The sequence below is a fragment of the Canis lupus genome, chromosome 12, assembly GCF_011100685.1.
Source record: "Canis lupus familiaris isolate Mischka breed German Shepherd chromosome 12, alternate assembly UU_Cfam_GSD_1.0, whole genome shotgun sequence".
Lineage (NCBI taxonomy): Eukaryota > Metazoa > Chordata > Mammalia > Carnivora > Canidae > Canis > Canis lupus.
The window spans coordinates 12,605,551-12,621,271 of NC_049233.1; the positions used below are offsets into that span (position 1 = coordinate 12,605,551).

Here is a 15,721-nt window from a genome sequence, read left to right on the forward strand (position 1 = left end):
TGAGATCCACCTCCTGCTCCTAAGCCCCTCACACCCCCCATCTTGAAGCCCCTCACAACCTGGGAATGTCTCACAAGAAGGGTACATGTAGTGTTCTAGAGAAGGAAGGAGGAGCCCTGGAGGAGGCCCTCTCTTCCATCCCCTGCCTCCACACTGGGCAGTCACATTGCAAAGTGTTAGAAGGAGTAGATTCTATAACCCACCAGGCAGTGGGTTCCAACCAGGTTATCCCACTTTTGCTCTGCTCTGGCAAAGTGAAACCAATTCATTTCTATTCTCAGCCCAGCCCTGGGTTCCTGAACAATGAGGATCTGGAGTCCTCAGAGGGGTTCCACTCTCACAGGAGCCACTCCACACATAAGGGCAGTGGGGCACACCTAGAGGTAAGGATGGTGAGGTAAGGTCACTGTTGACCCTGCCTGGGGGAGTCTCATTCTGAGAGGAAAGACACAGCTCTGTCCTCAGGGAGCTCCCTGAGGTTTTATTTATTTATTTATTTATTTATTTAAAGTGGGCTCCACATTCAGCACTGGAGCCCAATGCTGGGCTTGAACTCATGACTCTGAGATCAAGACCTGAGCTGAAATCAAGAGCTGGACACTTACTGACCAAGCCACCCAAGGGCCCCAGCTCCCAATCTGGTGGAAGACAAAGCCTTTTCCTCTGGAATATCCTACTCCAACGGGGGGGAAATACAGCCCCACCCCCCAGCAGTCCTCAGTCTGAAAAGGGAAACCCAGCCACTGTCCCTTCAGGGTTGGTCTGACTTGGCCTTGAACACCTCAATCCCCATTCAGAGAGCAAAGACCAAGAGGTCACCATTTCCTGCCTTAGGTCAAAGTCCTTCCCACCTATCCCAAGGATTAAGGAGAGGATGGACATGGAACCGGAAGAAAACTTAGAGACCCTCTCCTAAATGGCGACTGGCAGGGAAACTCCTTCGTTGTCTATCCCAGAATCCTGCTAAAAAGCATCCCTCTTCAGCTAGGAGTGGACCCCAAGAGTAACCTCTCCTTGCCCCATCAACCCTTCCCTCACTCCAGACACTGATTATGGTGAAAGGCAGGCCAGGCCCATGGGGTGAGGGAGGAGGGGAAGCCTGATAAGCTGACCTTCCTCTAGCTCCTGTTTTGGCTGAGGCAGGCCAGTGGGCTGTTTGGTCTGCAGGCCCAGGATGGACAGGGGAGACTAGAGGGGAGGGGCTCCGGGGTCCAAGGCCCCAGTGGGTTGGGACACCCCACACTCTGGCAGGAGTACCAGGGCATGGCTCTACTCAGGCCCTCAGTATGATCACCTACTTCACTCCATGGTCCCCACCCCAGGAGACAAGCGGTTCCCCTGAGCCTCCCCCACTGCTTCCCCATCCTCCATGGGTCACCAGTACTCTCCTGTCTAGTAACCTGGCCCCCTAAAGAATAAGAGAGAAGGAAAGGGTTGTCCCTCCAAGGAAACTAGGGACAGAGGCTTGCAAAGATCTCCCCCAAACCCTGTCCAGTCACTCCTGAGCAGCAGTGTGGTGGCGCAATAAGAATCCAGGGAAGAGCATGTTCAGTCTGGGGGAGTTGAACGTGATCTATGTATTAGATGATAGCTGGAAATTGTTTGTTTTGCTCAGCATGGGAACAGCATGCTGGTTTATATAGAAAAGTGGGTTTATTTTTTTTTAGAGATGAGTTCTGAAGTGATTAGGGGTGACATGTCATAATGTCTATAATTTACTTTGAAATACTTTAGCACCAAAAAAGTAGCAAATCTGGCAAAATGTTTATTGTTCTATCTTTGTGATGGGTATTTGCAGTTTCCTTGTACTATTTCTCTATGTATCTGGATGTTTAGTTTTTCATAATAAAATGTCAAAAAAAAAAAGAGGGAAAAAACACCAAATGTTGTACTAATGTGGGTTTGAAAACCAACCCTACCACTTCCTTGCTGTGTGACCTTAGGCAAGTCACTTGAGTTCTCTGGGCCTCGTTCCCTCTACAGGTAAAGAGTACAACTGTACACCCTCTCAGAGGGTGTGTGAAACATAGTAACTAAGGAGTGCCTAGCACCATGTCTTGGACATAGTAAGTGCACAGTTAAGAATGGTAAGGTTGTTTGTGGGGCACTTGGGTGGCTCAGTCGGTTAAACAGCTTGATTTTGGCTCAGGTCATGATCTCAGAGTCATGGGATCAAGCCCCGTGTTGGGCTCTGCACTCAGCAGGGAGTCAGCTGGAGATTCTCTCTTTCTCCCTCTCCCTCTGACCCTCCCCTTCTAAAATAAAAACAAATCTTTAAAAAAAAAAAAAAAACTTTAAAAACGGTTGCTTGTGAAATGAATGGAGAGAAGGCTGTCAGCGGAGGGAGTGCTTTCTCAAAATCTGAGCCTGTTTCTCAGCTTTCGATAGCAGCAGCTAATGATACCACTTAGGTCAACAGCCACACCCCCACCCCCTATTCCATGCCAGTGTTGGATGCCAGGAAGGAAAGAAGGCTGGGGGGTAGCAAGCCCCCCCCTTAACAGGACCAGGGGACAATGGTTCCTTACAAGGAACACTGGGTAGTGGGCTCCCTCCTCATTAGGTCCCCAATCCCGGGAACAGAGCAACCCTGCTCCAGTCACATCTAGTCATCCAGCTCTGAAGATAGTCAGAGCTGGGGACTGACTCCACTTCCAATACCCTCCATGGAGGAGCAGGACAGGGAGGAGTGAGAGCCCCATCCCAAGGACAAGGGCAGTGGGGTGTGCAGCTGGTAATGAGAGAAGGCCAACGCTTTCCTATTTTGGGAGGTAGGAAGCAGCAGGTGGCTAGCTGGTGTGGGACATGTGAACTCTCCTGTCAGGGGCCATGCGGCCAGCAGCAGGGCAGGGAAGCTGGCACTGCCAGGCCTAGCCTAGGCCCCTCATGAGCCTACCAGCCAGATGCACTTGCTGCCACGAGGGGAGGGAGATCTGGTTTCTCCACCACAAGAGCATCCTCCCTCGTATACCCCATAGGGAGGAAAGTCCACCTGGAAACCACCAGCCCCCTAAATTCTGCAGGGACGCAGGCTCCAGGACCCAAATGTTCTGAGGCTGGTGGAGAGATACAACCTTGGCACTCCAGGAGCTCCCAATCTGATGAGAGAACAGCCTCTTCCCTGAGAAAGACCCCAATCTAAGGAGGGAAACACACGCTGGGAAGTACCAGTCTGAGAGGGGAGGCCTGGTCTGGGGAGAAAACCTGACAGCAGGGGGTGTAGGGGCCCGGAGGGCTCCGTTAGGCTGGGGGCTGCCCATGATGTTGCAGGTTCCTTCGGGAGCCGGGTTATTTTGGGGTGGGCAGAGAAGCAGGCAACCTCCCAGATTAAAATAGCCCTCCCTGGGTGTCACTCCTGAGATGTGCGTAGGTCCCAGATGAAAGCTTGTCACAGGGCTGCGTTCCTCCTGCCCCTCCCAGGCAGGCGGGGCAGAGCCAGGATGGCAGGCCCGCATGAGCCTTGTTTCCTAATCAGGGCAGGGTGGGAAGGCAGCTCTGGCCTCCAGAGCCACCAAGAGCTGCCCACCACTTGCCCAACTCCTTCCTAAAGGGGCTGCCAGCCCCCCTCCCACCCCGAGGAAGCCTTCCCACACTGCCCCAGCTGACTGAAGCCCTCTGGCTCCACCTGCCTCCCCAGCGGTGTGTACCGTTTGCAATTTTCCATAGGCTGGGCTCTCCTTCAAATGGGGGCTCCCTGAGATCAGAGCTGTGTCTCCCCCCACACTGGGGTTCCCTGAGGGCAGGGCTGTGTCTCCCCTCAGACTGGGTCTCCCTGAGGACGGGGCTGTGTCTCCCCTCAGACTGGGGCTCCTGAGGACAGGGCTGGTTCTACTCACCACCTTGTTTCCAGTACAGTGGGAAGAAAGTTGAATCCGGACTTGAGAGCCCTGGGTTCTAGTGGTGGCTCTGGTATCACTCTGCCCTCAAGGGCAATGACCTGACTGGCCTACCTCTTAAGAGCAGAGACGTTCTGGCCGCAGATCCAGGTTCCAACTCCAGCCTAGGCACCTGCAGGCCGCACTCCTCGGGCCACTCACTCACCCCACTGCCACGCCGCGGGGCCCTCAGGAGAACAGCAGCTCCTGCCCTGGGCGGGTGGAGCAGCTTAGATGAGATAGAGGCTTGGGACAGCGCCTGGCAGAGGGTAGTGAAAGGGTAAACCGAAGGAAGACCCAGTGGGCCAGTTCTCAGGCCAGTTCTCAGGCCAGCTGCAGGTTGGGCAGAGCTCTAGGCTCCATGACCCCGGAGTCCCTAGAAGGCCACAGAGTGCCCCAGGTCACTGGCTAGGCCGGGGATGTGCTAAGGGCCTACCCTGCAGTTTCTAGGAACAGGGCACCATCGGAGCGCTCCGAGGTAGTACTCGCCCTCCCTCCCCCCTGCGGCTCTCCCTCTGGCCACCCAGTTCCAGCTGGGACCAAAGTCTCTGTCCCACCCCACCCCCCACTCCTCCCCAGCCTTTACCTGCCCTGCCACCACAGCCACCACGTGAAGGAATCCAGCTACCTTATACATGTGACATGTGGCGTGGCGTGACCCCTCGGACTTGGGCAGGGGCTGGGGACAGACCTAGACAACATAAACACCTCCCAGGAGTTTACATTGTGGGGGCCAGGAGTACACACCAGTCGGCTGGCTGCTGCCCCTGTTTATTCCCTGTAGGGTCACGGCTAGGGCGCCACCGGAGGGGGAGGGTGGAGGCAGTCCTCGGGTGGCTGCAGCTGTGTGGCTGCCCATGTGCCGGCGACCCCAGGAAAACCTGGAGGCCTCCCAGGCCACCCCCTCCTGCCACATCCCAGCTGCCATACCCTCTCCCTGGACCCCGTGCAGGGACACACGGGAATCTGAGCACAGGGTGGCCTCTCTGAGCCAGCACCTAGGGGCCCCATGGACCTTTTCCCCTTCAGGAGCCTAGCTCAGAGCTCAGAGCACTTTCTTAAGTCAGGTGGAGCTGAGCCATGCACGAGTTAATCATCGTTAGTGCCCTCCCTCGAATTTTCCCAGGGTGTCCCACTTTTCTGAGCACCTCCTGTCATTCAGCGTTTTCTCCACCTGCTCTGGAAAGCAGGCTGTGCTGCCTGGGACTGTCCATGGTCCGCGCAGGAAGGTGGAGGCCCAGAGGGTACACTGTCCCCGGGTCCCACCCAAACCTACCTCAGGGATCTGCATTCAAGATCACAGAAATGAGAGCCTCGCCACGGCCTCGCACAGTGAGCCACTTGACAGGTGGGAAAACCGAGGCTTTGAGGTGGTGAAGTGAGGACCCGGCCACAGCTGCTCAGCCAGTGATTCAAACTCAGTGCTGCCTGGTTCCAAGCTCCCTGGCCCACTCACCCCAGTCCACTGCCCACCCATCACCCTGAGAGTCCAGGCACCTTCTGGGAGCGGGCAGGAGTCCACGCAGCTCTTGAAGGGCTCAACCCTCCTTTCCTCCTAAGATATTTATATCGGAAAGTCAGAGTGTCTCCATTAATGTGTACACCCTTGTGCACAGCGCAAAACCCCATGTCCAGCACTGGCAGCAGGTAGGACTAACAATAATAATGATAAAAATAGGGATGCCTGGGCGGCTCAGAGGTTGAGTGTCTGCCTTGGGCTCAGGGTGTGATCCTGTGGTCCCAGGATCGAGTCCCACATTGGGCTCCCTACAGGGAGTCTGCTTCTCCCTCTACCTGTGTCTCTGCCTCTCTCTCTGTGTCTCTCATCAATCAATAAATAAAATCTTAAGAAAAAACAAAGATATTTCTGAGTCTACTTTTTAAAAAATGCTAAAAATAATAACCGTCGTTAATGTTCACTGAGCACTTGCTGTGTGTCCATTCCTGTTCTGAATGCTACAGATAGGATACCTCTAGGAACCCACACAACTCTGAGCCTATCATTAACTCTATCATGTACCCAATTTACAGTCGCAAAGACTGAGACCCAAAGAGGTAAAGTGAGCTGTCCAAGGTAACAGCTTAGAAAATGTCAGAGCCAGGCCTGGGATCCAGAGCCACTATGCTGTAGGTAGGAGGCGTGGATGGAGGCAGACTTTACAGACCAGAGTAAACAGTGCTGGTGTGAATACACGTGTGCGCGCGCACACACACACACGCACAGAGCAACCAGTGAAGGGGCAGGTGAAGCTGTGCAGCCATGTGCTAAAGGAATCACAATAGTGCAGGGTAGATGGAGGAAGGGCTCTTGGAAGAGATGGAGTGCGTGTCAGGGCAAAAAGGAAGTGAGAGATACGGACCATTCCCAGTATGCCAGACCCTGCCCAGGACCCATCTCCAACGGCCACTCCCGCGACCTTGAACAAAGTAGATGTTGAATCAGTACCCTTGGAATGATTGAACAGTGCTAATGTGGTGGTGGTGATAGAAGTCCTGAGAAGGACGGCAGTGTGATGGTGCTGAGCAAAAGTGGGAGGAAGGCGGTGGTGAGGTGACGGTGGAGGTGCCAGTAATGAGGAAGTCAAGGACGGAATCAGTGATAGAGGCAAGAGCTTAAATACGTTTCCTCTACACCCAGGACAGTACTTTACAGTGTACACCAGACAGCACATGCTCCTAATCCTCACAGCTGCCTTCGGGTAGGCATTTTTAGCCTCATTTTATAAATGATGACAACGAGGGCAGCCCCAGTGGCTCAGTGGTTTGGCGCCGCCTGCGGCCTGGGGTGTGATCCTGGAGACCAGGGATCGAGTCCCGCGTCGGGCTTCCTGTATGGGGCCTGCTTCTCCCTCTGCCTGTGTCTCTGCCTCTCTCTCTCTCTCTCTCTCTCTGTCTCTATGAATAAATAAACAAAATCTTTAAAAAAAATAATAAATGATGACAACGAGCCACGGACAAGTCGCATTCTGCTTGCCCAAGGTCACAAGGCCAATAAAGTGGCCTGGGCTCTCTGCCTTCAGAGTGGGGTGCCAGGGCAGCATTAGGGTGCCACGGCTGGGTGACAAGGCAGAGGCCATTCCACCCTTCACACACAGCCGGCTCAGCCCCCCCCTCAGTTTGGGGGAGCAGAGAATAGCAGAACTAGGTGACAGGGGAAGCGGTTCTAATCCCAGCCCCACTGCTGACACGCTGTGACCTTCTCTGGGCAGCGGCCAAGGCAGATGTCAGCTGCCAAGTGACAGCGGGCCTGCAGGGCAGAGCCAGTGGAGCCTGGCGGGAGCCCCACACACCAAGCAGATGAAGTCAGGGGTGGGAAATAATCTTGGAATCAGAGGAAGGCTAGCTTTGGGGTAACATTCCTGGAAAGCTCTACTCTGATTGGCTTGAGGTTGGGGTTTCTGCCCAGGCCTTCCCAGTCAGGAGCAAGTTTATTAATAAACCCTGCCTGGACTCCTGCTCTCACCCTGGGGAGAGGGCAGGGCTTCCTGGGACTCTTGGGCCCTCACCCCACAGGTGCTGAGTCCCACCGCAGGGGGGTGGGGAGGCAGAGACTGAGCCCTCAGATCTAGGTAAGGGGTGCAAATGCCCTGCACCCCCAGACTATATTCCCCATACCCCTGCAGTCGCAGGGATCCGTCTGGTTCAGCTGCTAGTGAAGTGAACCGGTGAGCATGCTCTGTGAGTGTCCTGTTGAGCCTGGGTGGTATGTGGGTGGCAGTGTGGGGACAAAGAGTGTGAGGGGTGCTAAGACCTCAGGAGAGGTGGCCTCCCTCTGCAACTCATCAGAACCCAAAGCCTACAATTTCCTACCTCCACTCCCCCGCCCGCTGGCTCTGACCTCATTAGGCTCCTGCTCCTTTCCCAGGATGGGGAAGAGGAGGGATGACTCCTCAGTCTGAAGAGCAGGATCCCTCAGGGGAGGAGGGAAAGTCCTGAGGGTGGGGGTGAGGGGAGCCGGGGCACAGGGCTTAATATAGCCACCGGGCAGGCTGAGGAAGATGCCGGCTCCTATTACACCTGTCACCTCACCCTCATCATATGACCCAGCTCCTGCTGGCGAGGCGTGGGCAGGCTGAGAAGCACCTGGTCCTGGGAAGTGCTGAGGGGTTCTGACTCCCAGGGGGCTGGGCCAGGAGAGGAGGAAAGGAGTCTCCAGCACTGATCCCCGGATGGATGCCAAAGGGACCGGTCGGTCCCTCTGATCCACACCATCCCCCACCTCCCTCCTTCACCTCCGGATCCACGGCCCCCAAATATGGCACACCTGCGGGCAGGGCCCTAAGCCAGATTTAGGGGAGAGTGTCAAGATGAAAAGTCGCTGTGAAAATCAGGTTCAAGACAGGCCCCTCCCCTAAACTCCCCCTGCATAGAACTCTGAGCCCTGGGCGCCTGGGTGGCTCCGGTGGTTGAGCATCTGCCTTTGGCTCCAGGGCGTGATCCTTGGTCCTGGGATCGAGTCCTGCCTCAAGCTCTCCGCAGGGAGCCTGCTTCTCCCTCTGCCTGTGTCTCTGCCTCTATCTCTCTGTGTGTCTCTCATGAATAAATAAATAAATAAACGGAGCCCCTACTGCCCACACTGAGGGGAGGTGCAGGCCTGCCCTCAGGGAGCCCCTGTGTGCCCAACCGTTGGGCAAAATCCCCTCTGCTGGGCTTCCGGTGTGACCTTGGGCATTTACCTCAACATTTCAAAGCCACAGTTTTCTCGTTTATGAAGTGACAACACTGCCACGTCCTTGAGAGGTGCTTAGTATCCGCCTGGCAGATGGCAGAGGCTGAACAAAAGGCCATTATTCCTCGTCAGAGGGGGCTTTTCCTAGAAGAAATTGTCCCATTTGGTTGGGGAAGTAGAGTGCAGCAGCATCCCGTACACCCACACTCCCACTCAAAAGATGGGTCATCTCTGGAGGGTCTGGCTGCCTTGACAAGCCACGGTCTCCCTGGCAGCTCCAGGCTTCGCATTTACAGTCAACAAATAATCTGGAAAGTCAGCCACACAAGTGGCACCAACTCTGAGGACATGGGTGTGGCATGGGACAGGGCAGGCTCTGTGGCCATCCACCCTAGAAAATGCTCTCCTGTGGTTTCTGGTCATTGACTTCCTGGAAACCAGTTTTTCAAATTTACTTTTCATTTAGGTGTAAGATTTGTGCATCAAATTGCACAAATCTGAAGGGTACAGCTTGGTGAGTTTATGCATATGTATATGCCTGTGTAGCCACAGCCCAGATCAAGTACACAGTATTTCTAACACCCCAGGAGGTCCCCCTCAAGCCCCAACCAGTCAATCCCCTCCCCCAGGAATTCTGAATGTGTCCCTGCAAATCGGCTTTGCCTGTCCTTGAACCCCATACAAATGGACTCCGAGAACATGTGCTTTGTGTCTGGCCCAGTCTGTTCAGCCCAAGGTCTGTGAAGGTCCTGGAATTATTGCTTCGGTGCTGGGTCTTTCCTTTTCATGGCCAAGTAGCTTTCCATCATCAAGTACCTCACAACTTATTCATCCATTCTGTTGATGGATGTTTGGGTTGTTTCCACTTTTTTTCTTCTCTTTTCTTTTCTTTCTTTTTTTTTTTTTTTTTTTTTGAGAAAGAGAGAGCATGAGCTTGCATTCATGCAAGCAGTGGGTGAGGGGCAGAGGGACAGGAAGAGAATCTTAAGCAGACTCTGAACTGACCATGGAGTCCAACACAGGGCTCAATCTCATGACCCTGAGATCATGACCTGAGCCTAAATCAAGAGTCAGTTGTTTAACCGACTGAGCCACCCAGGCACCCCTCTACTCTTGATGTAATATGATTACAGCAGCCGTAGCATTCTGAGACACGTCTTTTGATCACATAAACATGGCAACCCCTTCTGGAGAGCATATTGGGGGTGGATGCGTCATTAAGAACTCCAGGGAGGAACAGAGAGATTAAATATTGCTCTGAGCTCCTTGGATAGATGCGGAGGGTATTATGCTAAGTGAAATAAGTCAGACAGAGAAAGACAAATACCATACGATTTCACTTATATGTGGAATCTAAAAAAACAAAACAAAGGAACAAACAAACATAAACAGATTCATAAATACAGAGAACAAACTGGGGTTGGGGAATGGGCAGAAAAGGTGAAAGGGATTAAGAGGTACAAACTCTCAGCTATAAACTAAATAAGTCACGAGGATGAAAAGTACAGCAGAGGGAATATAGCCAATAGCCGATGATACTGCAATAACATTGCAGGGTGACAGACGGTGACTACCATCTTACTTATCATCTACTTATCTTGGTGAGCATTGGGTAATGTACTGGACCATTGAGTCACTACACTGGATACATGGAAACCAATACAACATTGTATCTCAACTATACTTCAATTTTTTTTAATTAAAAAATGAAAACTTATTGAGCTCCTATCCTGGGCCATGAGCTTTTTTGGGTCCACCAGACACTCACAGGGAAAGGAAGACAGACACAGAGGTACACCCAAGATGAAACTCCATCAACCTCATCACTGAGCCCAGAGCCAGCCACTTTGTGTGTGTGTGTGTTGGTATGTGTGTTGGTGTGTGTGTATGTGAGAGAAAGTGAGAGAGAGAGAGAGAGAGAGAGAGTATGATTATATTCATTTCCTTGGGCTGCCATAACAAACTATGATGAACTTGGTGGCTTACAACAGGAATTTAGTCTCTCGTAGTTAAAGAGGCCATAGTCCGAAATCAAGGAGTTGGCGGGGTTTGTTTATTCTGGATGTTCTGAGGGAGAGTCATCATGCCTCTTTCCTAGCTTCTGGTGGTGGCAGGCAATCCTTGGGGTTCCTTGGCTTGTAGCTGCATCTCTACAATTTCTGCCTCCATCACCACATGACTTTCTTCCCTGTGTGTCTCTGTGTCTGTGTCTACAAATTTTTCTCTCCCTAGAAGGAGAAGAAACAGCCTCCTAGAAGGACACTAGTCATTGAATTTAGGGTCCACCCTAACTGATCTTAACCTGATTATATCTATGAAGACCTTATTTGGGACTAAGGTCAAGTTCCCAGATAGTGGGGGTTAGACTTCAACATATCTTTTGAGGGACACATTCAACCAACAACAACAAGTATGACTCAGCAGGTTTATATGTGAGTATACATGAGTGTCTGTGTGGGTGTGTATAGTGTGAGGGAGCACCATGTGTGTGTGCATGTGCTTGCCAGGACATGTCTACGTTGGTGGCTCTGGTTGTGCTTCTATGGCCACGGGCACCTGTATATGAGCATGTGTGCATGCGTCCCCTGCGTTCACGGTTCTAGAGATCTTGCCAGATTTGCTGAAGAGGGCAGTAAGGCGGCACGGTGGCAGGCCTGGCTCCCTGCCGTGGCTGAAGAAGTGCTTAGGGCTAGCCCGAGTAGGCAAGCGGGGCCTTGCCTCCTGAATCCTGAGGGTGAGCTGTGGGAAGCAAAGACAAGGGTATTTGCTGAGCTGGACACAGGCTGGTAAGCTGAGGAGGTGGCTTGGGGCAGCAACGCCTGTTCCCAGGTCCTTTTCCAGGAATGTTCCTAGAAGGCCCCTCCACCCAAGCTCCTATCCCCTGAGCTGCGTTTGCCTGGATGGGGAGGCTCTGGCTGACTCATACCCTCTGGGGCTGGAAGCCAGCACTCAGCTCCTGCTGTGCCAGACAGGTAGGGGTGGGGCAGGTAGCCAGCCCCTCCCAGGCACACCCCCAGGCCAATCTGGAGTGGCACCCAATCACCCACCGTGGCTGGCCTGGGGCCAGATCAAGGAAAGGAAGGAAGACAGAGGTGAGTACATGTTCAGGTAAGGCCCAGAATGAGCACTGCTTATGTCCAAGGGCAGCTCTTTCAGGCAAACCCACCACCCAGAGACAGGACATTGGGAGGGTCTCCTCCCTAGTATTGTTGGTTTAAGGGCCTGCCCTGAGCCACTTACCTCATTTAAACTTCACAGCCAAGTTTAAATGGTGTTCTCATCATTCCCATTTTACAGATGTTATTGCGGAGGTCCTCAGGAGTTAAATGATCCACCTAAAATTACATGTGTTTATGTTTGTTAGAATTTCTTATTCTCTCTGGAAATCCCCACCCTACCCACACCTCCACACTCAGACCACAGCTACTCTCACTGCAGCCCACCTGCCCACCACATATACCCATTCCAAGAGCAGTCTTGCTCCCAACCCTCCCCAGGAAAACCTCCGTGGCCCATGGGGGTGGGCAGGACAAATTAGAGGGTGGTCTCTCCTCTCATCCCACCCTCCTGGACTTCTCTGTGGTGTCCTGCTTTTGGTTTTGGTGTGAGTTTATTGCCTCTCTAAGAATGTTGGTGGGTTTGTGTGCACCCCACACAAAGGATGGGGTGTCTGGGCATGCAGATGTACCTCCAGGTGGGTTTGCCCATCGGAGACACATGAGGGCATAGTTGTGGTGAGCTATACATTGCACAGGTTGCATCTGTGTGTGTGCCTGGGCAGAGGTGTGTAAGCCCCTGGGGGTGTTCATGAAGAGTCTGCCCCCCTGCGTGTTAGGGTGACTGTAGAATGACTCCTCAGTTCTCTCCCCTTACCATAGAACTGCCACCACCCTAGGTCTGATCCGCAAACTCCTGGCCTCCAAGTAAGAGACTGGTAAAAACTGCCTATATCTGGAGACGAGACACCTGAGTCTGAAGCCCCGCCTACTCTGGCCACTGGTGCCCTTGAGCTAGTATCGCCCCACCCAGGCGGCGGGAGCGTCCTCATCCAATGGGATGGGGTGACACGGAGGAGGAGGAGGCAACAGTGCAGCTTCTCCCGCCCCCAAAAACACAGGGAGCACTCTGCTCCCTGGATGGGAGACTCATTACCCCAGCGCTCTGTGGTTTTGGGGGGGGGCTTATGCCAGGACTTGGCACATACTACAAAGTGTGGGGGCACCCCCAGCACCCCCGCCTGCGGCTGGCCGGGGGGAGGGGCTGTGACGTTCGGTGGCCTCATGCTGCTGAGAGGAAGTAGCTAATTGCCGACCTGATGACTGGGCAGCCTGAGGAATGGGGTGATGATGCCACTCGCGGAAGCAGGCGCCCCAGCACAAGGAGGGGGCCCTGCAGGGATGCGGTGGGCCAGGCCAGCACTCTGCAGAGGCTGAGGTGGTTGTGGCCAAGGGAGCAGGGGGTGGGGGGTTGTTGAGGCTGTGACCGTGGGAAAGGACTTCTTCCCAGCTTCCCTCAGCTTTAAGGGAAAAGAGTTCAGAGGCCCCAGGGGATGAAGGGATTTGGGAAGGGGCTACATGGGGCAGAGGGGGAGGAGATGGTGGCAGAGGCTTCTTTATTCCTCCTTCCACCTATACTCTTCAACCATTTCCCACCCTTGCCTTTGGCGCCTCTTTGGCCCCCGTGGCCCCAGGCTGGTGAGGAAGGAGGGAGTAGATGGAGGGCTCTTTTCACCATGAGACCCTCAGGGCCCAAGCAGCTTACCTGGCCATACCTACTCTGTTGAAGGTCAGAGCATTCAGAAGTGGTGAGACCTCAGGTGTCCTTGAGGACTGGAAGAGCAGGTGCTTCAGACAGAACAGAGCAAGCAAAGGCTGGGCAGTGGCCTTTAGTGAGGCTAATGAGGCAGGGGGCTTGGCTGCTGTGGTTATGGGGAGAGAGGGGCGTGGACAGGGCCCTTCGGCACCTAGGGCCACACGGTTCCTTCCTGGCACGATCCCTGACTCAGAGCTTCTCCCACACTGTTGGCCACAGCTTCTGGCGCCGGCAGGCCTGGCCTCGACTGCCAGAGCAAGGGCCAAGTCAGGAGCCACACAGGCTGGGGACCCCACCCCCCAAATCCTCAGGTGCATCAACCCCAGAGGACCTGCCAGCCCAGAGCGCCAGAAACCAGGACCCATCTGTAGGTCAGTCCTCTGGGCCCTTAGCGCCCCCTGTGGGCAGGGAGCTATACTAGTGGGGGAGGGGCCTCACCGCCTGAGGGAGGAGATAGGCTCAGCACCGGACCCGGCCTCGCCCCCTGGGATGAAGGAGACTCCGGCCTTGACCTCCTAGCTCCAATCTGAAATTCCGCCCCCGTCCTCAGGAAGCTCCCACTTTGGTGGAGACGTGTTCTACCACTAAAGCTCCATTCCGAAGGGTTAAAGAGTTACGGGGCTGCGAGAAACTTAGTCTGAGGGTAGACGCACAGGCACATAGAATCTTTCTGGAGCCCCCGTCTGTTGCAGACATGGATTAGACATCTCAGTGACTGGAGTTCTGCTAGGAAAAAAAAAAAAAAATACAGGCCGTTCAGTTAAATTTGCATTTCAGATAAAGGACGAATAATGTTTTAGGATAAGTATATCCCATACAGCATATGGGATATACTTATACTAAAAATAAAGAAGTATTCGTCATTCATTTGGAATTCAAATTTCACCGGAGACCCTGTATTTTTATTTGTCAAATCTGACGACCCTAGATGCGTCCAATCTAAGGGAGGAAGGAGGGCGGAGGACTCCCAGACACCAAATTGCAGGTAAACATCACAGCGTGCTCCAGCTCGGGAGAGCAGTGGTGCGGCGCGCGGCGAGTCCTGGGGCGCTGGCTCGCAGCAGTTTAAAATTCCTTCCAGGCCAGATCCCTAATCCCTCGGTGCACAATGGCCGCCTTCTCCCCCACCGCCGGCGCCCACGCCCTCCCCCGCGGGGCCGTGGCAGTGCCACCACGGGCCCCTTTAAGCCCCTTTGAAGCCGCCGGAGCCCCGCGCCGCGGGAGGCCCCGCCGCTATGCCAGCTATGCCAGCTATGTCCCTGCCGCCGCCGGCCACCACTGCTCCCCCATTAATGCTGGCTAATCTGGCTAATAAATAAACTCCCCTGCCAGCCGCAGCCCCCACTAGTTCCTCCCTGCTCCCCGAGAATGGACTGCAGGGCTCGGGTGGAACATGCGTCCCCACTCCCTTCTGATGTCTCGCTCTTTTTTCTTTTTTCCTATCGCCGTCCTAGACCTGATGCCCATTTCTGACGGGATTTGGGGAGTCTCTGCGGCGCGCAGTGCACGTGCATCCCTTTCAGTCCACCTGCGCGCCGGGAGCAGGCCGCGTGCCTAGGCGGGGACCCCACTCAGTGCCCGGGGAGGATCTGCGGGACGAGGAGCGCCCCCTGGAAGCCAGAGGCGGCGCGGGCCACGCCCCTCCTGGCCACGCCCCCAGGCCACACCCTCCCGTGCCCGCCCGAGAGGGGCGCGGGCCCGGTGGCCCCCGACGCGGGACTCCGCCAAGCCGGGGCGAGGCGAGGGCGCCTCCCGCGGCAGGAGGCCTCTGGCCACGGCCTGTGCCGCCCCCTGCGTCCCCACCCGCGCCTCGGAGAGTCTGACGCAGAGGCGAGCCCGCATCGCCTCACCTCCTGCCACACACCCGGAGCGCGCGGAGAAATTACAGGATTGCAGGGGCACTGCTGATGCGCTCTGCTGCGCTGGGCCAACGCGTCCTAATTAGGCCGCCCCGACCCGGCCCGGTCCCGGAGCCCGTCCCCGTCCCCGTCCCCGTCCCCGTCCCCGTCCCCAGGAGCGCGCGCCGGGGGTTGGCTCTGCCGGCCTGCACCACCTGTCGCCCTCCAGGACTGCCCCAGGAGAGAGCCCCGAGACCCCGCGGAGAGGAGGGGCGCAGGACTTGGAGACCCGGGAGCCCCAAGGTGCGGACGGCGGCCCCGCCCCTCCCGTAACTCAGAGACTGGGGAGGAGGCAGGACCCATTTCGTTGACAGGGACACTGAGGCCTGTTGGAAAGTCGTCGTCCAGAGCAGGGCACCAGGGCAAAAGTATCCCCGTGAGGCCCGGAAAAGTGAAGTGTCTTCCTGGGAAGGCCACCCAGCCAGAAGTCCCAGATCAGCTTATCTCAGGATGGCTTATGACCACCC

General features: G+C 55.0%; 1 long non-coding RNA gene across 2 annotated transcripts; it reads right to left on the minus strand.

The window, feature by feature from the left end:
• Positions 1-9,652: 9,652 nt before the first annotated feature.
• Positions 9,653-14,988, minus strand: LOC102154930. 2 transcript variants are annotated; one of them, XR_005367388.1, is made up of 5 exons: positions 14,885-14,988; positions 14,010-14,079; positions 13,306-13,388; positions 11,785-11,879; positions 9,653-11,283 (listed from the first exon to the last, which is right to left on the minus strand). It is a non-coding gene; the product is annotated as an uncharacterized LOC102154930 (long non-coding RNA). The 2 variants fall into 2 exon arrangements; XR_005367387.1 differs by having other exon boundaries at positions 13,306-14,079.
• Between the last annotated feature and the right edge of the window lie 733 nt (positions 14,989-15,721).